This window comes from Apis cerana, linkage group LG6 (genome assembly GCF_029169275.1).
Source record: "Apis cerana isolate GH-2021 linkage group LG6, AcerK_1.0, whole genome shotgun sequence".
Taxonomy (NCBI): domain Eukaryota; kingdom Metazoa; phylum Arthropoda; class Insecta; order Hymenoptera; family Apidae; genus Apis; species Apis cerana.
The window spans coordinates 8,902,952-8,928,129 of NC_083857.1; the positions used below are offsets into that span (position 1 = coordinate 8,902,952).

At 34.9% G+C, this 25,178-nt stretch overlaps 3 long non-coding RNA genes and 1 pseudogene across 7 annotated transcripts; 2 read left to right on the top strand and 2 right to left on the bottom strand.

Moving 5' to 3' along the window:
• The first annotated feature begins 105 nt into the window (after positions 1-105).
• Positions 106-14,759, top strand: LOC107993822 (uncharacterized; annotated as a pseudogene).
• On the bottom strand, positions 7,235-20,860 carry LOC114576986 (uncharacterized). Of its 5 annotated transcripts, none has more exons than XR_009830148.1 (9): positions 20,725-20,860; positions 18,617-18,785; positions 17,891-18,027; positions 16,162-16,298; positions 14,993-15,620; positions 14,502-14,648; positions 13,456-14,036; positions 11,170-11,552; positions 7,235-10,650 (listed from the first exon to the last, which is right to left on the bottom strand). It is a non-coding gene; the product is annotated as an uncharacterized LOC114576986 (long non-coding RNA). The 5 variants fall into 5 exon arrangements; XR_009830146.1 differs by lacking the exon at positions 20,725-20,860 and adding an exon at positions 18,898-19,208; XR_009830145.1 differs by lacking the exon at positions 20,725-20,860 and having other exon boundaries at positions 18,617-19,208.
• A 744-nt stretch (positions 20,861-21,604) lies between these two features.
• On the top strand, positions 21,605-23,279 carry LOC107993749 (uncharacterized). Its single transcript, XR_001765158.3, has 3 exons — positions 21,605-21,743; positions 22,010-22,487; positions 22,671-23,279. It is a non-coding gene; the product is annotated as an uncharacterized LOC107993749 (long non-coding RNA).
• LOC133666252 (uncharacterized) lies at positions 23,278-24,864 on the bottom strand. Its single transcript, XR_009830151.1, has 2 exons — positions 24,192-24,864; positions 23,278-23,970 (listed from the first exon to the last, which is right to left on the bottom strand). It is a non-coding gene; the product is annotated as an uncharacterized LOC133666252 (long non-coding RNA).
• Positions 24,865-25,178: the final 314 nt, after the last annotated feature.

Consider the following 25,178-nt stretch of genomic DNA (forward strand, 5'->3'; position numbering starts at 1 on the left):
TGACGCGTCACTGCTGCGGTGCGCGGCGCCCGATTGACCATCAGAGTCTGCCTTCCTTCATGCGAAGATCCCTGCCGCACGATTTCGGCACCCCCACCCCTTGCTCAACACACTCCCGTCTCGTACAATCTCCCTCTCTATCAGGTTCCCTTCTCTTTCCTTTTTCGCTTCTCTCTCTAACACAGCTAGGACTAAACCGACGAGGTTGCTGCGCCTCCGGGCAAAGTCGCCGAAGCCGAGGTGGCTCCGAGACCGACCAGCGTTCCGTTTCGCCTGAGCGTGTCTATGGGTGGAGCCAGTGATACGCTGGCGTGGTCGTGCTTCGCTTTACCGTTCAGCAAACGTACCGACACCATAAAGTGGGGGAAATCGAACAAGCAACACCGTGCGACGTCGCAGCGTTCTCGATCCGGCATTCGCGCCAACAGAACGGTTTCAACGCGAGGATGTTGGAAATGGGCGGTGCTTATCAGAGGTGGCGCCCTTTGTCGTTGGACCGCGCCACAGGACGCCATTGTCTGTTGGCGGCGCAGCATCGTACAGCGTGCGCGACGCATGCCGACGCCTGACGTCGCGACGCCACTCTCGCACGCAACGCCGTCGCGACCGTCGTCATCCTTCTGCCTCTTTTCTCTGCCTTCGGCTAGCTGCTTGAATTTCAGCTTTGAGAGGTAAGTCGACGATCCGTACGTATGCGCGTGTGTTTGTGCTTCGTATATATATGTTACTTTTACATGTGTGTTGAGTGTGTGCGCGGGAGGAGGGATACGCAATGTGGGTGTGTGCACAAGATTCCTGTATGAACGTGTGTCGCACTTTTGCCACTTTATTCGTTCTCTTTTTCTGCACTTTGTTCTCTTCCTTTTTTTGCCACATATTTGTCCGTTTATTTATCTTTTACTGTTTACCGTATTTCCTATCATTGACTAGCATTGTTTTATATACTTTTTTTGTTTCCTCTACACGTTGCACGAACACACGTGGACTATTTTTAACGTAAAAGCAGCACAAGAAAGTTTGTTAAAATGGAACGAGTGAGATTACGAAGAATGCGAGATTGAATAATATTGGTCGTCGGCTGCCATCTATTTACTATTTATATATATATTTATATTCGCGAGATTTTCAGTTTTCTTCACTAGTGTTCTTCGTCATGGAATACAACTGTGATAGAATTTGCATTATCAATGTTTCATACATTCAACTAATAAAAGAATTATAATTTTTTACGTGCATATAGATATCTACTTAAGTACATATCTATTTAATCTAAATAATTGTTTTAAGAATTAAAACAATATAACAATAGTTTGCTATTTTTTTATCTTGTATAAATCATCATAGATTTATTTACGATTCGTCTAACCTATAATTATTAGTTTGTAATTGTGTCACGAGAAGGCAGCACACGAAATAATTGTTCGAAATATGCTCAATCGTATCGTAAAGTTATCTTTTTGTTATGAAACAGGTGGGTTCAATTACATTTTAATTATCTAGATGTTTAATTCACTGAATTGATGGTCGAAATACTAATTCGAAAGTACATTCCGTAAAAAGAGAAAAAAATAAAAAGAAAAAAGAGAATAGAGAATTATTAATGATGTGTTATAATAACGATTACATATAGATTTACAATAGAATGGTATATGCATTCCGATTATAAATTTTCAACTATTGTTTCTTTCATTTGGCAAGATGGCTGCAAAAAAAGAAAAAATTCATTTTCCTATATCATTATTTTCGCGCGTGTAAAAAATGATTCCTGTACAATCTGATTTTTCTTATCATTATCTTTATTTTCGCATTATATTATAATACCGGATGACTAATCAATTTAATATTAATTATTATTCATAATAAATAGGTTTTTTTCAGGTTCTACCATTTTGTTAATCTATTAATTTTATTGAATTTTATTATTATTTGTCAAATATCAATTAAAATATTCTAACAAATATTACAATATTACGTTTAAAAAAATTCATGCGTCCTAGAGATAAAATATAAAAGTTAATAAAAATATTACATTTTAATATATTTAAGAATATTAATTAATTTAAAAAAAAATAAAAAAATAAAAATAAAAATGCACAAATTTTGATCTTACAACTTTTAAAGCGACATCAAAACAACGTAATTTATATTTTCTCGTGAAGTAATTGCCACTTCGTTAGGAAGGGCTATTTTCCCTCTTGCTAAAGACCAATACGGTTACGGTCGCGACGTTGTCCCATGTTTTTTCCTTAAACAAGTTTAGTTAAAAAGCCTGCACGGTTTCACCTACACGTGAGTGGTCACACGCCACCCAAACTTTCCAAGGGAAGAACACCGAAGACACACCACCAAGGACGGCCGATCTCACTAGCGACGCTACTTAATACGGGTACTCGACCGAGTGTGCAATTAATCACCGATCCGTGGGTAATTGGTGGCGGGGTACGGGAATCGATCAGGGACTGGAGCATCGACGTGTGCACGGGCCATTCAACGAAAGTTCCGTCACACACCGTGTTTTACCCTCCGAGACATCCGGTTGAAAATGTATCGTTCAGAGGCTACTTGCGAGAAAAAACGGACATAATGGGTTCGTGGTAAATAAACGAAAATATGGAAGCATAAAGAATGTATCTAATACGACTCTTTTTACTAGGTAAAAATGAACAAGTATCTACCAATAATTAATAATGATAAATATTTCTTTTATTATTACTATTACTATCTTTTTTTACTATTATTGTTTGTCTTAATTTTACTAAATTTAATATACTTCTATAAAACTCTTATCGTGATAAGTTATTCCAAAATCAATTTTCTTTTTCTTTTCCTTATAATAGTTAATAGGTATAAATATATCAGAGATATATCAATAATTTTTCTTTCTTGAATTCTTAAGAAAGAATCTATAATGTTGGAATAAAATTTTTTGAGAATCAAAGGAATTTTTGAATTCACAGTTTTCTTTAATCCATCTATAAATTATCGATAAAAATATAAAAAAAGAAATTTCCTGGAAAATCTTTCGAAAGTGGATTTTAAATTTATTTATATAAGTAAAAAATCTGTTTATAAATACAATTTTCTTATCGAGTCAATCATAGACAAAGACTTTTCAAAGAGTAAAAAGAAAACATCATAAGGATGAATAAGAAAGAAAAATAAGATAGTTGGACGATTACCAGATAACTAGATTAAAGTGAAACGAGTAGATGGATAGCAAATTGTATAATTATGTCGACGTTTGAATGACACTTTTCATTTATTTCAGTCGCTAATCCTACAACTGAGAAACCTCACGTGAACCTCCCCATTAAAATACTTTGCGTATATATTCAGATGCTTTTTCGTATTATATATCTTTTTTCTATAAATTGTATTCATTTTTGTCCAACAAAAACTCGAAATAACTATAATTATGTTCTTTCATCTTCTGTTACCTCTTTTCGCAGAGTAATTTGTTTCCTGGAAATGTTAAGCTGAGATGCACTTTGCCTTTTTAACAGAATAGCCATCTTAAGTAAAGTATTTACCGGTTGATTCAAACCTCGTCAATATGCTTATGAGCTTTTAAGTTCTACTCGTGCGAAAATTCTAGGATTCTGGATCCTTCAGAATGTTAAATAGGCATGATCTATGGTCGGTTGGAAAAATAAAATTCGTTGAAAAATTGTTTAATTGGGCGAAAAAATGATCGGTATGAGCGGAAAAAGAAAATTTTGCTCTGATATTTTTACAATTATTTTTTCTTTCTTTCAATATCGTTAAAAAGATTTTATAATTCAAATTTAATTTAATTTGAATTTTTCTATAGACTCAATGGTCAAGAAAAGAAAATTTTAATATCTTTTTTAAGTCCTCATTTGTTCACTGACACCATCTAGAGAATTTAACTAAATAAACGTTTAATTGAAAATAATAAATATCAAATAATAAATTTTTCACGATTTTGAATTAATCAAAATATTCTAAAAAAAAAAAAACAGAAAATTCTTTTTGTCTTGTACTATTTCTAATAATAACATAATCCAATTAGTATCTCTGACCGTTTTCTACAGTTGTCATCTTTTCTCACGATCAATTAGCTACAGGTGGAGCTTCATTTAAAACACACTAAACGAACGGCGATCGTTCAATCGTATTTGTGTAGGTGGGATTAGACGGCTTCCGTGAAACGCGGGTCAGTCATATCGTTGTCAGAATTTCAGCACGGCTTTTTCGTCACGCCCCTCGTGTACCTTTCAGCTTATCCAACGCGTACAATTGGATTTATCAAGTTAAAGTCGAAACCGACGAGTGTGCCATACGTTCGTGTTGCAACGACGATGACACGTACTGTTGGGACGCGGACTGATCCCCGCGAAACGTGAATGTCAAACATCGACTGAATCGGGATGGCTTTGGAAATTGCGCGCGTCACGTGGCTAAAAGTCTGGCAGAAAAGTGTGCCAAATCGATGCTAAATGGATCGATTCCTTGTAACGCTGCTCAATTATCCTCTTAATTCCTATTCATTCGTGCGTTTATACGAAGGATTTCTTTATATAAATCCTTCTGCAAATATTTCGCTATTTTTATTCGCGAATTTTATTTGTATAAAGAGTTTGAGTAAAAGAAATTTAATTCTTATCTTCGATACTTGATTGATGATAAATTTAATTCTCGGTACATTCTCGATTTTTTATTATAAATATTGATTATACATACTTACGTAAAATATGAGTTAATTATTACTCTCTTCTTTAAATTTTTATCTTTTTTTTTAAGCATTAAAATATTGTATGCGCATACATATCTGAAAAATACTCGTCCAAAACCGTATTATAACTCGTTAAATACTGCAGCGCCGAGAATTTCCGGCACATCCACCGGAAGCACACCGAGCCACGGATCCATGCCGCTCGCTCGTATTTCTCGTATAGGATTTGCCGCGTTATTTAGGTCGAATTTTCGTCTCGCGAGCGGTATCTCAATAATTAGGGAGCGAGGTTTGCCATTTACAAGCTAGCGACTCTCGAAGGCAAAGATATTTTTTAACCCCCTCCCCCTCGTTGCACGGTCGCACGATCGTGAATGGAAAACTGTGGTGACTCTGCGTGGTCGGGGATATCAGTGTTTCCGACTAGGTGAATTTCATATTCCACGGGTATTATTTGAACGATTAACGCGAATGGAAAAGCTCGTTGCTCCGGGCCCGCCCTCGTATTGTTGGCAACATTTTCAACCGAAGCATTTACAATTCTCTCTTTATTGCCTTTCGGCTTATCCGGATTGCGTTGGGCCGCGACCGAGCCGCGTTTCATTCTAATAATAACCATTAAGTTAACGAACTGCAACGCGGCTGTTTGAACACCGCTGGACACAGGGATTAACGTACCATTAATAAGATTATCCGCGTAAACAATAGATTGTCCATTTCCGACCTCCGGCCATCCGATTCCGCCGGATATATAATGCGAGCCGCAGGACTCGCGGTTTATCGAAAAACTCGATATCTCGCGGATCCGTGATAAATTGCAACTGTGACGATTCGTATTCCCGACGTACAAAGATATCGATGTATCGACAATGAAATGCGTTGGGTGAATTATTAATATTCTTAGAAATTAGATTTCGAAATTAATTTTATACACCGTGGCCGGCAAAAATACGTATTCGTACGTGTTAAAATAACTTTTTTAAAATTGTAATCAATTATAAAAAATTTTCTTTTACAGGTTATTTAAGTTGAATTGAGTTAATTTTAAAAAATCTCGGAAAAAGTTCAAATCACTTCGTTCAATCTTAAGAAAAAGTTAATGCGTTTTAAAAGTGTGCTATTTTGCTGGTACGATTAATTAACGTTTTTTTGATTATAAATGAGCTTTGAAAGTAGAAATGTTTATTAATTATTTTTTGAAGAAAAGAATTCATTTAAATAATGAGATTCAATAATGAATTTTGACCGCATAATAACGTTACAATTTGCAAGATAAATCAATAATCTGGTTTCGTAACTGTTCTGTATATAATACGAAACTAAAGAGAAATAAATATAAATTTATATTAAACACAAGAGAAACGTATAAAAAATAAATGTGTGAAACGGAAAATGAGATTGTAACTAAATAAAAATATAGTTGATATTATAACAAACGTGAAATTACACGAAACAAGAAGAAGATAATTAACGTTGCGATGCATTTTAATTCCGCGGAACACAATGTTTACGAAACAGCATCCAAATAAATCATTACGAACAATCTCATAAAATAGAAATATTTACACATGCAATATCCAACTACTGACTTAATTTTGAAAATTTATTTTTAATTTTACAATTGTATTCGAACAATATAAAATTCCATCGTATACAAATAAACACGTTACAAAAACATTATTTCCAGTTTCTAATTCAACATCTTAACCACATACATATCTGGATAGATATCAATATTTCTCGAAAGATTGATTTCTTCCAATTAATATAATCGAATAATTATCAATCATCGCTTACTTACGACAATCAAAATCTCAAAATCTCGATCATCAGATTTATAATATATTCTTACCTCGTAAAATTTCGACCAAATTACAGAAATAAACATGTTTTGTTCGGTTACAAAGTGGATTAAAAGTGGGCCGACTCGACGAGTAAAGAAATCGTATCGTATTACCGAAAGGCGTGTTTCCAGAAGGGAGTCCAGAGTGACGAAATTTCCAATGGTGAAATTTCCTTGGTATTAGTCGAATTCTCTCGTTCTCGGGCCGATTTACGAGAGGACGGGGAGAGCACAAGGAGCGGCATCAAAACGGCAAGTGCATTTCGCGGCAAACGAGGCTCCCGACATCTCGGTGTAATCAGACACCGATGGGGAGTGGTGCAAATGTAATTGAAAACATCCGTGATGCCTCTGATCCATGCCGCTCCCTGCTTCGCTTTTTCTCCTTCTTTCGCCGCAACGTTACGCGCCACCCCTCTGTCCCGTAATTAAAAGTCGTTTCCCCGTGATTTCTGCCCCGTCCCGTTCCCGTTCCGCGTTTTACCTGTTCACATTATACGCGCGCACCTGTTTCTCTCCCGCCGTGAACGCGTTTTCAATGCTCTTTTCAATGCGATTGTGTTACGCATTTGTGGAAACGCGGAACTCGTTATACTTTGTATACCTCTTTTTAATCAGCGGTAATACACTGGGAGAAGATGGGACGCGTTGTTGAGATGTCGGGGAAAATTGTTTTATCGAGCTTGATTCTTTAGTTATCTTTTTATTTCTTTTTTTTTTTTTTTTTTTGGTCTTTGTTTTTATTCCCTTTTATTATTATGTTAAAAGAAATTAACGTACGCGTGACGATATTCGAATTATTTATAGATAATAAATAAAAAGATATTGTGAAATTGTGATAAATAACTAAATATCAGGGATGGACAAAATTTTAATAATAATTGAAGTTAGAAATAAAGTTACCTCGATAAGTTACTTTATAATAATTTATTATATGTGAAGCATCGAATAACCGCAGATGTATCGTGTTACCAACCGTCGAAGTTGTACGAAGAGCAAATAATAACTACTACTTGAATGTTATTCAAACATTATAAAATAAAATTACTTAAAAAATTGAAGTAATTTTAATTAATTTTACAATTCCATCTTTTGTATCTAATGCACAAGGAATTGATAATAGATGTTCCAGGGGTAAATACTTTTCTGCAAACTTTGTAGGAAAAATTTATCTCAAAAACTTGAGCAAATATTAAACAACCAATCGATTCGAATCCACTTAAACGAAACAACAATAATTGGCTAAATACGGACATTACAATTCCTTTTACCGCCCCTTTAAGCGACACAATACATTTACTGCGCGCGTATCCGTGAAATCGTGGAACTTTTCAGAAACGTTCGTAGACCGTGCTCTCGGAGAGGAGCGCGATAATGCGTTTCCAAGTAGCCGAAAGTAGGTGTAAATACGGGCGGAAGATTTTTTTCCTCCGGCATCGTGGAATATTAGGTGAAAGGAGCCGACAAAGGCGGTTCCCTTTTTATTGCGAATAATTCTCAATGGAGGAAAGTTTTTTTTTTCTTCTTACAAAACCCCCTCCCCCTTTTAGTACTATCGTCGTGTACACACGTGAACGATCGTGGTGAAAGAGGGAAAAAGAGAAAGGGGGCGGGGGGACGAAAAAGAGAGCGGAGAGAAGAGAGATCTCAAAAGGTACGCAGAGTACCGCCTCTGATGAATGCCGCAACCAGTGGCCACCATGTTTTCCCTTCACTGGTCCGCCCTACTACGAAACATCCCCCCGCGCATCCCTCTGGCCGATTTTCCAACCCCTCGCCAAACCGCGATTGAACCCTTGTACACGTTAGTATGCGCATCAGAGGAATACATTTTGCAGACAGGCGGCGGTGCACGAACCGGAGAGTGTAATATCGATAATAATTATGGCACTGCTAACGTTTGCCGAATAACTAACCGGACAAGATTTTGATGAACATCGTGCGCGCGTTATCGAACTCGTTGATTCACGATAAAAGAGTTTCTTTTTATCGTCTTCTCGTTGAAAATTTTTCTTCGATTGAATTCAGATACGCGATTCTTAAGATCGTTCCTTAAGTCTGCTACAATAGATTTAAAACTTAGACTTAAATTATAATCGTATCATTATTTTCTTAAACATGATATTACTTTGCAAGTAATAATAATATTACTTCTAGAATACAGAAAAAAAGAAACTATTTACATCCCATATTATCCCGATTCATTTTAATAAAAGACACTCGCCAAAACAAAGTAACAAAACCTCAATACACTCCATCATACATATTAGATCTTTTATACGATCGGAAAGAACCAACCGACAAAGAAAAAAAAAGACACGCCCGACTAAAAAGGAAAGTATCAACGTAAAAAAAAGGCCAAGCTCGCATCAAAAGCGTGTACATATGTATATATACATATATATATATTAACCAAAGTCCGCCGCTTCGTTGCAACGCGATGCGCGCGCCGCGCGTTTGAGGAAGCGCTGAACGAGGAAGAGAAGCCACGAGGAGGAGGAGAGCCGCCTTGAAAAAAGAAGGGGAGGAGGGAAAAAAAAAAAAAAAAGAAAGCGAAAAACCGACCGATAAACAAACCATACCACTCGGATCGCGGCCGCTTTAATCTTTCTTTCGAGGCATCATGCCTTTTGCGGCATTCAATGAAAAGGAGGAACGGGCTGGGGCTCCTGCCCTCTGCTTTCCTTCCCCCAAATCCAATCCCCTTCTACCCCTCCACTCATTATGGCAACATGCGGTAAGTATACTGGTGTTTAAGTCTCGCTGGTACCCCTCGAGCCAGGGGTTGGTTGCACGGTTGAGGGTATGGCATTAAGTTATACACGTATATTCGTGCCCTGTAAAAAGTGCCATAGATTGGATACCATAGCTGGAACGTGAAACACGGCAACGTGCGCGCGAGCTATGCTCGAAGGTCGGAGGGACAAGGACAGGATGGAAGAGCATCCCTTATTCTGCGGCGGCTCGTTGTACGGCTCGACGCATCCGAATACTCTCACTCCCCTGATCCCGGGGATTCCAGGTGGTTTCTGACTCCCTTCCCTCCCCTCACGCTCGCTGTACGCCCTCTCGAAAATTAGGTAGCCTGGATCCACAGCTGCGATTCGCAACAACGTCGAAAGGATCAAGGATACCGCACGCGGATATCTGCTGCGATTCTTTCTTTCTTTCTTTCTTTCTTTTTCCAGACGTTTCCGGCGGTATTGTTTCGTGCACTCTATGTTACGTGATAGTTGCGAAAAGATAAGGAAAAATGAAGTTGTTTAAATTTCAAATTTAAATTTGATTTGGACGAAAACGAATGTTTCATTTTCATCATATCAAATCAATAGTAAGAATTCAATTGACAAAATAAAAATAAATGTAAATGGTACTCTGTTTCTCCGTTAAAAGAAGCTTCTGACCAAAAACGCCCCATTGCTGGCAAATTTTAACCATTGTCGCGCCCAACTCGAACCAGGTAACTCGGAATTCTTGTCGACCCGGTCAGGTAGTGAAAAAAACCGGTGTTGGTCCGCGCCGCCCAGAGATAATCCACGTAGCCACGGTGGCGGGACTTACTTGCCCCCTCCTCTTCCCTAGCACACAGTGGCCAACCCCTATAAGAAGCAACGATACCGCGGCTGAAAAGCTGCTGCGAATAACGTGCTTACGCGCGATCATCCGACCGCGATCCTCAATACCCGTGACAGATCAAGCTGCGCGCGCCTCTTTCTCTATCTCTTTCCTTTCTTCTCCCCGCTCCTTCTCCCCCTGGACGAATCGAACATAAGCTGGCCGCGTTAAACAGCGAGAGAACAGCGGCTGGCCGTAAGTACAGCGACGTTGAAGGTGGAATCTCTTTTTCCAAGGGGCTAACAATACAGTGTAGATTACTTTTCAGAATGGGCGGTGTGACGTAAACGCGGACGCTCCCTTCTGACGAACAATCGTTGTGTTTGCCGACACAATTTCCACGGATTAAAATCATAAGAGCAAAGAGGACCGGTTAGGGTTTTTTCTTCCTGAGTTATGGATGGCTGCATTTCCGCGCGGACACCGCTCTGCGTCGGGGATTTTCGTGACCGCTTCACTGAAGTTTGAGTTATTTGAGAGGTGGATCGTGAGTTTTCTGGAAAAAGAAAAAAAAGAAGAATAAGATAGGTAAAATGGTCGGCAAATATCAGTTGGATTTTTATTAAAATTTTACTTTCTAGTTCTTACACTTCCACAACTGAAACTACAGACAACCATGTCGTTTCTCATAAACTTTGTATATACTCGCTTTCAACGTATCTTTCGTATATATCCTTCCCATTTAAGCATCAAAAAACATCTCTATTATAATTTGTCCTACATTTTATCGTTTCCATCGTAACCCGTATAAGGTGCACACAAAGAGAAAAAATGAGAGTACACACACGTCTCGTCTTTTCAAATTCTGAAAAGTCGAGGGATCCAGATTTGACCGCGATCGAAAGTCAAAGGCATATTCGATCCTCGGCCGTCGGCGGACGGATTCGATATCGGGTCCTGATGAAGGCTTCTCGAATGTCGTGTCAGCCACTCTTGGAACCGAGAGGGAAGAGAGGCAGAAATAAAATAGAAAGGGAGATCGAGAGCGGGGAGGCCGCATTCCTAGACGGCTTACCGGTCGGTTATCGCGGCAGCCATCGCTCGTCTTCTCATATCCAAAGGTGGCGGATTTGTTTCTTCCTCTTATCCGACCCTTAAGCAGAGGCTTTTGCGCGGGGGTGGCAGGCCGGTGGTACAAAGGCACCCTAGGGACGCAACAACGGTATCATCTTCGGAAGGACGGAAAGCTACCGAATTTTCGAATCGTTCGAACGTGTCGGTTCGAATTTTTTCCGGGCTCGTGGCCACGTCTCATGGATATGAAGCTGTCTCGCGTCCCATTGTTTGAAGGCTCTCCGCTTTCGAATCTTTTTTATTTTTTTCGATTTTAGATCGATGTAGTAAAATGCCGAATGATCGAATTAATCGAGGAAAACGTTTGGAATGACTGGAACATATCTGAAAAAAAAAATATTGTTAATATTTCTATTCTCTATTGTAATTATAATTATACAATATCATTATTGTTTATTTTCATTTTATAGATAAGATAAGAATATTCGGAATGCCATATTCAAGATATTAGAACTTCGCATAAGGGTCTCGTGTTACGTAAACGATCGAGAAGAGAAAAGTCAATTCGCGAATATTTATGATGCAACGATTACAAGGAATAACAGCGAAACGAATCAGGGAACGGTCCCCCTGGATTATATCCCCTTTTCGCTATTATAGGGAACCACCCATGCATGAGGTATTATCATACAAATATAATCCCCATACGCCCTTACGCGAAATAATATTTGTTCCGATCGTCGTACGACCAATTATCTTAACTTACGTGATATATCAACCCTTACATACATGTTTACACTTATATATATACATGTATGTATATATATGTACGCATATAAGTACTTTTATTGTTGTATGACGGGATAAATAGTGGCGATTTTCTCAAAAATTCTGATTGAATGGTAAATAAAACAAAGGCTCATAGTTATTGAAATATATAAAGAGAATATACCGAGAATATTCTTTTTAAATAAATATTCTTTTTCTAATATCATCTTATTTTTCTTTCTGTACAGCATAAAATGTAAACGTGATTTTATCAAAGACCATGAAACCAAGATTTAATACGTAGATTTAATACGTTTGGATAATACCAATTGCACAATAAAAACAAAATATCTTCTGAAAAAAAAATTCCACGTAATACAACTGCTAAGCTTAAGCCGCGAGAATGTATGAGGCCCCATAAAATGCAGCTCGAGAACAGAAAGAATCTGTTGGAGAAGGATCAATTGGGTTATATACGTGTTCACTTATAGGGAACGCGATAACACAGCGAAACCATTCTCGGTTTCCCGACTCCTACGAAACAGTTGGTCCCCTGATTGGTCATCTCTGTGTGATCGAGCACGTTACACATCGACGTCGTGTCGAGCAACGACACGCGTTCTCCGTTTCTCTGTCCACGGGTTCCGCGCGGTCAAACGGCCCGTGAAAATCTTCTAAATCAATTTCTGCGCCGGCATTTATCGAGTCGCGTCCCTCAATCTCGTTGGATTTAGGATGAAAACGAATGACCTTCGACTACTAGGATCGATAGTCCTCTCCTACGCGGATATCGGCTTGGCTTCTGCATTTGTCTCGATAGGGAGGGAAAAACGTCGGCCCAAACTCGATTTCGTCTAAATCTAACCGCCCCTACGTTCTTTATACCGCCCCTGGTTTAACATCTTTACCGTAATTTTCTTGATTGCCCCCCACGTTATCGCACGAATACAACCTCGAATATTTTCAGGCATAAAAATTCGATAATAATAATTGGTGGTATTTTTTAAGATGTTTGTCGGTAGATTGAAATTTAGTTATCGTTTCTGATAAATGGAAGGATGTGTATGTGTTTTTGAGATCAATAAAATAATGTGTTCAAAGATAATTTTCAAAATTGTGGAGTTGTTATAATTTGTTTGACGCTATTAATATAAATTTTTGAAGATATAATTTTTAAAAATAAAGCTATTAGCTTACTATTTTTACCTTACTATCTTCTATTATCATTTACTGTAATATAATTTGAAAAGATAGCATTTCAAAAATCAATTCGGAAATTGAATCAAATTTTATCAAATTCAAGTTTCTTCAATGATGGAAACAACATCATTCACGTCACTAAGAGAATTATAACTACATTTATTTTAAGTAAATTCTTAGTGAAACATAAACATCCACTAATTGACTTACAATAAATAAGAAATCCATCCAAATATCTTAAATGTCACCAATACAATACATCTTTCTGCACTCAATAATACAGAAGCAAAGCAAACATATACTAATAATCCCATAATACCTCGTATTCACCCCACAGTTCTCAATCCTCCATGCCAACCGTTATCAAAAGGACGTCCAAGCAAGATTTAATTAAGAATTCTTCAAACTAGACATCCGAGCAGGATTTCGCGCGGGCCCCTCTACCCCTGCGGGCCCGATATATCCGAAGAATCAACGTCAGAACGCCAGAAACGAAACGTCAGGGCACGACGGCGCACCATGGCGCGGAGGATACAGAAAGGAAAGACAAGAGGAAGATGAGACATTGGAAGGTTCGCGTTTCGAGCCGGTAGCACGAACAAGCGTCCTCTTGGCCTCCTCTCGGCACCGGCAAAGCATTCCTCGTGTCAGAACTTCACAAAGATCCTCCGGTTAACAGAGAATCGAGAGACTAAGAAGGAGAGAAAGATCAGCGGGATACTTCGACGAGGGGCTACTGGTTTCTCCGCGAGATTCTTGATGAGAAAACGCGTGGTTTCGTTCCTTCATCAAAAAGTCGCTGCGTGCTCCCGTACGACTCATAAGAAAGTCACAGCGTGAGTTTTGTGCCCTCTATCCACGATATGTCCATATAAATTTCAGCGACGTTTCGTCGGGATCCTGAAAATATATAATTCTAGTAAAAAAAGAGGAAAAAAGGGAGAGAGTAAAAAAAGAAAAAGAAATCACAAGAAATTGAGATGATGGATAGATCGATGGATAGATTTGTAATTTTAGGTAGAAGGAGAAATTTAAAAGCATTGAAAATCGTGTGAAAGGTAATAGAAAAATTATTAAACGATTTAATTTATTGGAGTAGAACAAAAATTAATATATCAAGAAATGTAAGAAATATCAGAAGACGTTATAAAGATGTGGAAAGTATTATTCACTAATAATATTACATCGTTCATTCTATCTCCAATTTTTGACATATGCTTTTAAAAATTTAAATTACGACTTATAAAAAAATTTTGTTTTTATTTTTTTATTTCACTCATAAGAAATATTTGTATCTTTCGCTTCTTATGATCCAATGAAGCATAAAATAATAAAAAGAGAAAGCTCTAGAAATTTTGAGAATACCTTCTTGGATAACTGATGCATTCTGCATCTCAATTTTGCAATGATCCATATAATAAATTATATTATTTTTTCTATTTTCATGATTCTAGAAAATAGCCAATCTGCATTTCTTTTATAAAACTTCTTCTGAGGCACAATACTTTATACCTACATATGAAGAGAAATTAGATTAGATTATTTTTTATTATCTTATACATTGATAATAATTATTCCTCACTATGTAATGTGAAATAAAAATTGCAAGACTTTAAAAACAAATTTAGATTTTTTCATTCATAGTGTTTTCATCAAAAATGAACATTCAAAGTGATCAGCGAACAAAGTAAAATTATTTTCTACTTTTGATGAATAAGATTCATCCATGATGAAAGCAATGACAAGCCTAAACATATCCAATAACAAATAACCAATTCATAACATGCAGTTTTATTATATAACTGTGCATATCCGAAGTGAAAAATCTAAATTCATCTTCTCAATCTAAGACTTACGAATTCAATCGTTGAACAAACATTTATCTATAAATATTCCAATTTTCATCTTCCTTATAAAGATGAGTGAATAAATTATTCAGAATGAATATCCAAAATGAAAAAGTGTAAATTCGCCTTAAGAGAGCAGCTTCTCCTGTGTCCATAGAATATGACAATAAGATCGGTCAGACCGGTGACAGGGGTGGTTCGAGTTCTCGTGTATTACGTGCACTACGTGGAAAGGGCGAAACACACCGGACGAGCCATTCCAATGTGAAAGAAAGAGAAAAGAAACGGACAGACGGACCACCCCGTCTGCCAGCGATCATGTCTCGATCACGTAAACTAGCCGCCCCCTCATCCATCATGCCTTCGTCGTACATTGTCATGTGTGACCAGCCCGATCTCCTTTTTCTTCCTGCATCCTCTTCCTCTTCGTGCTCCTCGTCCTCTCAGCTTGTTCCTCCGTCTTGTTCCGCCAATGGCGTATCTCGTGTCGCAGACTCGAGATCTCGGTGCAAATTGGCAGGGAAAAACAAACGGCGAGACCTGGCGAGGCCGACGTAAACGTACCGATCAGGGGTGGCCAAGGTCTCAAGATTCATAATTAGAGTCAGCGTCGTCTCGTGCTGCTGGCTGCACCGCTCTGCAACGAGGATTAGAAAAATTAATTTATGTGTGTATGTATGTGTGTATGTATATATATATACATACACACATATCTGCTTTTTGAAAGAAGAATTTGCGTCAGAATAATAAGTATCAGTTGCAATCTGTGGGAAATTTGAATTTAACATTTCATATGATAAATTTTATTCTATCATCGGTTATGAACATATTGAAAGACAAAAAAAATTGTAATACAAGTCGAATATTAATGAAATTCGTAATAAAATTGATTAATTTATATGAATAAGAATATTATATCAAATTTGGATTCTCTATTTAAAATATCATAGTTCAATAAATGAATTCTTATAAATCATTTTTTTATTTTTAAAATATACTCTCGTATTTTTAAAGATAAATTCTTTTTCAATACAATCAGAAAATAAAGCATACATCTCTGGACAATATATTGTAATTGTTACTGATGTGTATAAATGTTAACAATTTAATGATATATTTCAATTCAAGTTATTCAAAACGAATAATTTACCGGGAAGATTTATAATTGTATCATGCACCTTGTTCTAGTCTGTTTTCAATCTTTAGATTACACAGTCTGGTCACCCCAAGCTGGACAGTACATTGCTAATTGCTGATTGATCGTTTCTGAATAACGCAATTAATTGAACGAGAATCCTGTTACTTGTACAACAACCTTAAAAAAAAATGAAAAAGATAAAAAATTTGTATTTTTCTTATCAATTATTATTAATATGTATTTTTTCTTTGATATCTTTTAACAATTTCAAAAACAAATCATTTCAAAAACAATAATAAAAGATAAAAATCTTGCAATACAATTTTTTATGAAAAGAGTTAATGAAACTCTATATAAAATAATTAAAATTTATAAAAAGCAAAGTTTCTATTTTATCCATAATTCCATCTTATATACATTCCAATCATCAATATCCCAACCTCAAAACTTTGCCACAAACACAACAATATGAAAATTATTACATATAAAAGTTATTACATAACTTTAAAAATCTCTTTTAAAAAAGAAATCTCTGTGCACAGAGAGAGATATCGAGAGACTTGAGTACCGATGCAGCGGTCGATCACACAAAGGGTGAGAAACGAAGGGCAGAAAACGAATAAAGGAGCTTCCCCGACTATGGCACGTGCGAAGGCTGCGAGCCGCAAAAGAGGCGGCTTATATTATTATAACCGTGGGCAGGTGGGCGAGGCACTCTATTGGCAGTGCTAACGAGGGATCGGTAATTATTACCCACGACTTAACTCCTAGCTGCTCGTGCAAAGACCTTTATTGTAATCGCTCACCCTTCGTCCTTTTCTTCTTCCGGAACGAATCTAGTTTGTGGGAATCCTATAACATAACTGCAGCTTCCGAATTAATACGCATTACGATAGTACTATCACGCGTTTCCTATATTTTTATCATTTCTTTTCAGAAATTTTAGGAATGAGAAATGGGAATTAAACGTTATTACTCGAGGTAATTGGATATTGACAATTGGATCTAGATTGGATATTACTTTAGATTTTTGATAATGTTGGAAATTCTTGATATTTTTTGTGAACTTTTTAATTTTAATTATTTTCACGGTAATTTTTTTAATTAAAAAGATGATCAAAATTTTAACCAATATTTATTTGGTTAAAGCTAAGATTAAAATTAGTTTAATAAGTCATTTTAATAATTAATTATTCAAAATTATTAAATAATTGTAATTAACTGTTATATGAAGAGTTATGAATAAATTTGAACATTTTAAATAAAGTTATCACATTTTAAAGTGTTAACTTTATTCGAAATTTTAACTAATAAATTTTAACTTTTTAACTAATTTTATATAGAATCTAATTCTATATAAAAATATAAAGAATGTATATATTGTGAGGTAAAATAATATTGAATCATTTTCAATAATTGAATATTTATATCTTAATAATTGCTGAATTTTGATTTAATCTAATACTATATACAAAATTTGGTTATGTGATTTATTTGGACTCATAAAAAATTGAAATCATTACTGTATTGAAATATATATATACTTACATATGACAGTAATTTATTTTTTTATTCTATAAAAGTGATTATTTTATATTGAATTGCGCGCATGTGTTCAGAGTTTGTCGTATACCAAGTTCGCAAGTAAGCGGGTCAAACATCGTATCAGATGATTTTCACGTTTTGATGGAGTTGTTGACCCTTGTAAAGGTACCTGCGTGCTGCTACGATTACACACTTTCAACGCGTTAGTGTGAATGTATATCTACCTGTCCGGTCAAGGTGGACGATCCATCATCGTGTCAACGGAGCGTTACACCGTACGACCAAGAATTTCTAACATCTTCCCCTCTTGCGTATACTGGGTGTTCCTTGTTACTTTATCGAAGGAATATTTCGTTTGTTTCTGAAATATTAAAATAATTTAGATAAAGATTGAATAGTTTTTCAAAAGAAACATAATATGATGTAATTAATTTTTTTTTTTACAGGAAGTTCAACTTTGTTTTCTTAAATAAAATAATATATTTTTTAACGCATAAATAAATATATTATATTCCGTATAAAAAATTAATTATTCATAATAATTTTAAATGTATATATTAAAAACTATAGTTTAAGAATGAATTATATTTTATGACAATTATATTTTTTTTATGTAAGACACCCGATACATTTGTTTTCCATCGAGTTCAATTATTTTTTGTGAAGTGGACCAGATAAATAATAATAGAACATCAAGAAATAAGACAAGTACAAAACACAGAAGGAAAAAATAAAATAAAAATATTTAAAAAAAAAATAAAAAAATATAAATCTCAGTATCGTTAAAAACTATTCCATTTTTGAAAGAAAACTAAAGAAAACTGAAAAACTAAATTCTAAATATAAAATCATTTAAATATTTTCAATGGTTTCTAGTTCTAAATTAATTAATCATAAAATATTTTGAAATTACGAATAATTCTTTCGTCAACATAATTTTTCAATTTTACCGTTCACTATTTCCAATGTGTTCCTTTCTTCATCCTAGAGATTTAACAACACAGGAACCATATTTCAATTTTCGGTTTCCATTCGGAACCCAAACGGATAATCACTTGTTTAGGATTGATCCTTGTGTTCTTGTTAGACAGCAAAGAATCCGGCGAATTAACGTAAATCCTTTTTAAATAATAAACCTTTTGTTAAGTGTAATGAATCCATAGAAAATGAAAATGAGAGAAATAAGTAGAGGGTGCTAAGGTATTTATTGTTGAGGTTAGAAACGACTGACCAATGATGGGACAACCAAAAAATAAACCAAGACTTTAGGTCGATACTTGTTGCTCGATGCTTAGCTTCGTTATTAGCCAGGACTTGGATATTTGGATACCCTTAATCCCTTTTCTACGATTCCATCGAGTTCAATCTACCTGACTGAGCAGTGACAAATAATATCAAGTTGCCTGCCTCGACGCCAGCGCTACACTGGATCCACTATCTGATTTTAAAGGACGCGCCAACGAAAGACGATCTTCGGTTAACAAAAGGTGTCGAGTCCAAACCTGGATCGTTGGTTAGAACTTTTTCACCGAAATCGGCAGCATCATTTCACAAGAGAAAATATAATATAAAGCCGTCTAGGACTATTTTTCTGATGTTTGTTTGTGTGCATTAGGTTAGGTTAGCCTAGTAACAAAGAAGCTTTTTTACGAAGATATGAAATTTTCATAGAAATGGAATATTATTGCGTACTTTTTTGCGAACAAAAAGAATTTATATAACATTAATTCTGAAAAATGTTTTAAAAATTAGTTTGGAATTATTTTGTGTTAGAGTTTGAGAAAAAAAATTAATAGAAGTATTAATGTAAAAAGTAACATTTTTTCAAAATTTTTTGCTCACGAAATGCAATGGTATATATCTACACACATATATTCATATAATTATATTATATACGTATAAATTCGATGAAATGAAAGAAAGAAAGAAAAAGACAAAAGACAGAAAAGAAGAAATATATATATACATGGCAGCAACTGAGAAAAATCTATCGTTGAAATCCTTTTCGAGTCAGTTCGATGAGAACATAGAAACGATACGCAAGAGAGATCGACGAATACAGAAGAATCACGAAGGGAAAGAGAAAAAAAAAGGAGCCAGTTCAACGAGTTCTAAGACGGTGGCGGCCTTTAAAAGATTCCAGATGCTTTGATGTTCGCCGCATAGCACTCCGCACTGATCCATGTTGGAACGAGCGAATACCGAAAGATCGCTGGAAGATTATAAACAAAAAAGAATTGCATACAAATATCTTTTACTTTTCACTGTTCACGCAAATGCATGTATCTATTCAAAAGATCAATTTTCCATGTTTTTTTCATAATTTATAAGTGATTAATATTTAATAACATTTCTTAATCATATTCTTATTTTTTATTCTTCATCTTTTTTGTAAAAAAGATTATAATTTATATGTATCAAAGAAAGAGAACTATGTTATTTCAAAATGTTTTTCGGAAAATATTTCGTAATAATAAATAATTATATTAATCATCGATATAGTTGAATAAGATTTTTCAGTGTAATATAAATTCCGCTAAGTAACATTATCATAACGTTCGATCAATTGCAAGAAGAACATCAATACTCATTAATGTTTGGTGCATCGGTATTCGAATCGTTCCAAACAAAGATTTTAGTGACTGGGGCCAGTAACCATAAAGAATGATTGTACAGTGAACGTGCAGATTTATCAAAAATGATGACCATGCTGAGACCACTGGTCACAGAAATCATTGTAAATTCTACAATGTAGAAAAAGAAATTACCATAAATGACTAAAAAAGACAAATACAGTGTTATTTTAATAAATGTAGTAGAATAATTTTAAGGTTAAGATGAAAAGTATATAATGTGTATATATTTATGAATACTTATTCATTTTCTTATAATTTTAGAGAAATTATTCTCAAGGAAAATAAAAGTAGTTAATTAATAGCATAGTAAGATGCATTCATTTAATAGTTATCAATTTTTAGCAAAAACATTTTTAAATTTCAGAAATATACAACAAATAAACCAATATTTTAATTTTGAATCTGAATCACATTGTACTCACAAAATCGTCAATTTTCAGTTTGAATAATTTAGGCGCATGCTTTCGAGGACTTTTCACCAAAAATGAAGTGTTCATCGATACTCTTCTCTTGACAAATATGTGCATTGTCGATGAATAGCGTGCTTCCAGCTTTACAATTACACCGTTGGCCGTTCAATACAGGATGAGAGAAACCGGGACACTTCTCATCCATGGGTGCCGGTCGTTTTGAAAAAATGGATCATTGAATGCCCGTAGATCCTTTTTACGTTCACGGTTCTTCCCTAGAGGATTGCTGGTTTCCTATAATTCGTCACTGGCGAAAACTTTTCTCAATGACTACACGAGGAACCTCGCTGAATATATATAAGTATCCTGAACAACGTATCCATGAACAGGTACACCTGTAGCTACTGCTACTATTCTCAAATAATTCCAACTATAATAATAAGCCTTGAGCCAAAACGAACATAAGGATGACGGCCCATTGACTCCGTTTTTTGTACGATTCAATAGAAACGAAACGAATTGTGCAGCCACGATGAATCGGCATAGTAGCTCTCTCTAGAGGTTAGTGGCTTCATGAATGAAGATGTCGTTGCTGCTTATGTAGAGAAATAACATCGAGTCGATCCTATGGTTGTCCATAAATTATATCTTCCACTTCATTTTTCTATTTTTCAGAATATTTCATCTATTGATGATTCTTTTTGTTGGTTGTTTACCTGTACAACTGGATAAGATCGATGAAATTTCTCACGAAATTGTAGAGTAATTTTATATCATTTTATCAATTGAGTTTACAAAATAATTTTTTAAATTGTGAATTATAGATTGAAAATAGGTTAGATTACAGACGAAATATAGTGCATATATATGCAAATATAATGCTTCTTCATATCACAGAAATTTATTTCTTTATTATTTTTCGTATCGTATGCAATATTATTAATGTGGTTTTTGACAATTAAAATCTAGTAACAAATATATATAAAAAAAATGACAAATAATTTCAATGTATCAATTTAAATGTAAAACTGGTAAGTAAATACAGCGATAAATGGTATTTAAAATATTGGTATTTAAAATGATAAATAAATATCACAAATTTCAGAAAAATTTTATACTATATTTTTTAAAATTATATTTTTTTGATATAAAATCGTAAATTTGATAAAAATGTTGTTAAAATTTTTGATTTTATATTAGAAGATATAATTGGTTATAAATAAAAAAAAAGTTTTCAAATATTTTTTATCACAGTAAAACATTGATATTACAATACTTATATTTTGATTCTTTTTAGCTAAAAAGTTGTTTAAAACATCGATATACGTAAGTTAACGTAACAAGGAAAGTCATAACGTTTAACTCCCCGCGAACAAAATAGTCTGTACCCCAATATCGATAACTACCCAATTGTGCGGACTCCAGAGGTTCGTTTCTGATATAATCAGGGAATACGCAGGGGTGCTACTAATTGTAATCGTATAATACAGTCGAGGGGTGACGAGCATCGCAAAGAATTGATTCTGGTTACGTTAATATAATCAGAAATTCAGGACCCGCTCGTCCCTTTCCTTATGAAATATGTACCATGGGAGATGTTTGTATTCGTATCTTATTTATTGAGCATCCAACGATCATGAAAACTCATCGACACGATCCAAATATTTCTCGTGCCTCAGAATTTTTAGATAAATTATGAAGTTTTTGTGAATTGTAAAAAAATTTTTCTAACAACAGAAAATTATAATGCATTTCATCTATTGAAATTAATAGAGGTAGGCATATATCAATTATATTTTAATTCACATACAAATATCTCAATTCTTCTAATTGTTAATTCAATTCTTTTGCCAAATTCACAGAAATTCTTAACTTATAAATTCAACAACTCTTATATCTTTCAATACACATATAATATTACACAGTATAATATTAATATAGTATACTTTCTATAATAGAATTGCAATGAAATGAGAGCAGTTCAGCGGCAGTGTATTGAACATCAAAGATAAGAATAGAAGAAAAAAAGGATTGGTAAGCATCGGTGGTCTATTGCAGAGAGAATTTGTTCGCTTTAAAAATGAGCAAGATCGCACTCGCTTGAAAAGGTATCCATTGACTTTCTTTTCAATGGCCCATACAAAACGAGCGCGAGGTATCGGTGCGGCGATGAAGTGGAGAACGTGCGTAATCAATCAGTTTCATAGAAGCATGGAAGCCTAACGCGTTAATACCAAGTAGAAAACTATGAATATACGCGCAGTTACCGACAAACGAAGATTCGGCCGAATGTAACACGCAAGATGAATATTAGACAGGCCACGAATAGGTATATGTGTTATAATATGCTTCCATTGGATAGATATAACATATATAGATATAACATATAGTTGACTGGATGAGAAGCGCGCACGTGCATTTATACAAATGATTTCAGAATTATAATTTAACGCAATTTTTATAAAGATAAAAATTTTGGATAACGATGTATCGAGAATATTTGAATATTGAATATTTGTTATTTTGTGGAATGGTTATGAATAATAATCAGAAAGATTGCGTATGTATTTTATTATGATTTCACTTTATTCAACATATTATTTTATAATCATATAATCGTAGATAATCATTTATTGATAAACTAAAACTTAAGTGTAAGTATCCTTAAAGCTTAATTAATAAAATTTTTAATTAGATAAAAAACAACTAAACTCTCCGTTCGGAGAATTATTATCTAACAGGTTTGTATTTTTGAAGCACTCTATATGTATGTACTACATAGTATGTTACGCCACTGACGAACGCATTGTGCTAGCGTAGCGAGTAAACGAGTCACGCTGCGTCACGTTCTGGCCCACCACCGCAGCAGCAGCAACAGCAGCAGCCCTTCTCCTTTTGTACGAACACCCCGCCGCTTTTCAGCCCGGCCTGAATTACGTTACGCCGCTTTACTATCGGCCAGTTTATATTCGAGGTTTATGCGGACCTCGGCTAGATACACGTGAATAGCGTTTTAATCGAATCGCGCCGCAGCCGCGTAATGATATTTGCTCCCTTCCTTTACCAAGCTCTCGACTCTATATCATGGAGGAAGAATCCCTTTTCATTTTTTCTTTTTCCGATTTATCTTTGTTTTTCAACATTTGTTTGTTTTCTGTTGATTTGTTTGATAGAAATAGAAGTCTTTAACAAGTCTGTACATTGAATTTTGAGCTCTTTAATTGGATCGGATATAATTGTAAATTTGATTTTGAAGTGCTGAAAGTGCATAATTTTCTTTATTAGTACTGATATAATAATTAAAAAATATAAAAAAATATTTATAGATAATTTCGTTCGTTTTTTATAAATAATATTATTGAAAAAAATATATTTCAAAGAAGTATTTGATATAAACGATTTAATATATTAATTTAGTAAACACCAATATTTAAATTTTCAAAATACCGTATAAATATATTCATAGCCATTTTACTTACATGCACATGGTCTTCTAACTTTATTTCAACTACTCGACACGTCAATTTACTTGCGCACGAAAAGTGAATCGAATTTTGTGCTCGAGGACAGAGATGAAAACTCTTGAAATATTCGCACATGCCTGCTCATAACTTAATGGAGTTGACAAGTCGTCGACGAGAATGATGGACTGCGTTGGATCGAGGGGTTTCTCGCAACCCCAACGCGGGGATAAAAACGGATTCGCCACGGGCAGCTGTGGCGGCGCTACTATGCTCGCCTTCTAGCTCATTTTCCTCCTCTTTACTTTTGGGGGAAATCAACTCTCTCCCATCCGCGTAATCGGTTTTTCTGTTGTGCCACTTAAACAAGACAGCATTTGCGCACATGCGTGTTTTACATGAGATCCCCAATTATGCGCGGGACGAACCCTCATCGGAACTTCGAGAAGCGAAAACCACTTTATTATATATGGCCGTCAAAATTTTCATTCATATTCATTTTATCTCGTCACGGTTCTTTAATGCTGTACAATATTCAAAATACAGTTACGAGTTGTAAGTTAATGGTAAGAAAATATAGGATTTTAATATTATCTCTAAAATTATCTTATTTTGTTGAAATAATTTTAGAAATATTAGAATGTATATGATAAATACATATAATATTAAAAAAATGTATATGTAAAATATATCTATATATTTAAAAATTGTATTTCGTCACCTTTTTTTTCTCATTAAGGCCTTAGATAGATTTTTATAGGTTATTATAAATTTATTATAATTTGTATAACATAGACAAAGAGAGCAAATAATAAGACAAGAACAGAGATAGGTTAAAAATTGAGAAATCAGCGCCATCTTCAGTGTGCCGTAAATGAAACATATAAAGAAAGGATAGAAAATAATGAGAAGAAGATAGAGATAGAATCAGAATTGACCACTAGTACCATCTATTGAATGCCAAAAATATTTCTTCAAAAATATAGTAAAGTAAAATAATAATTG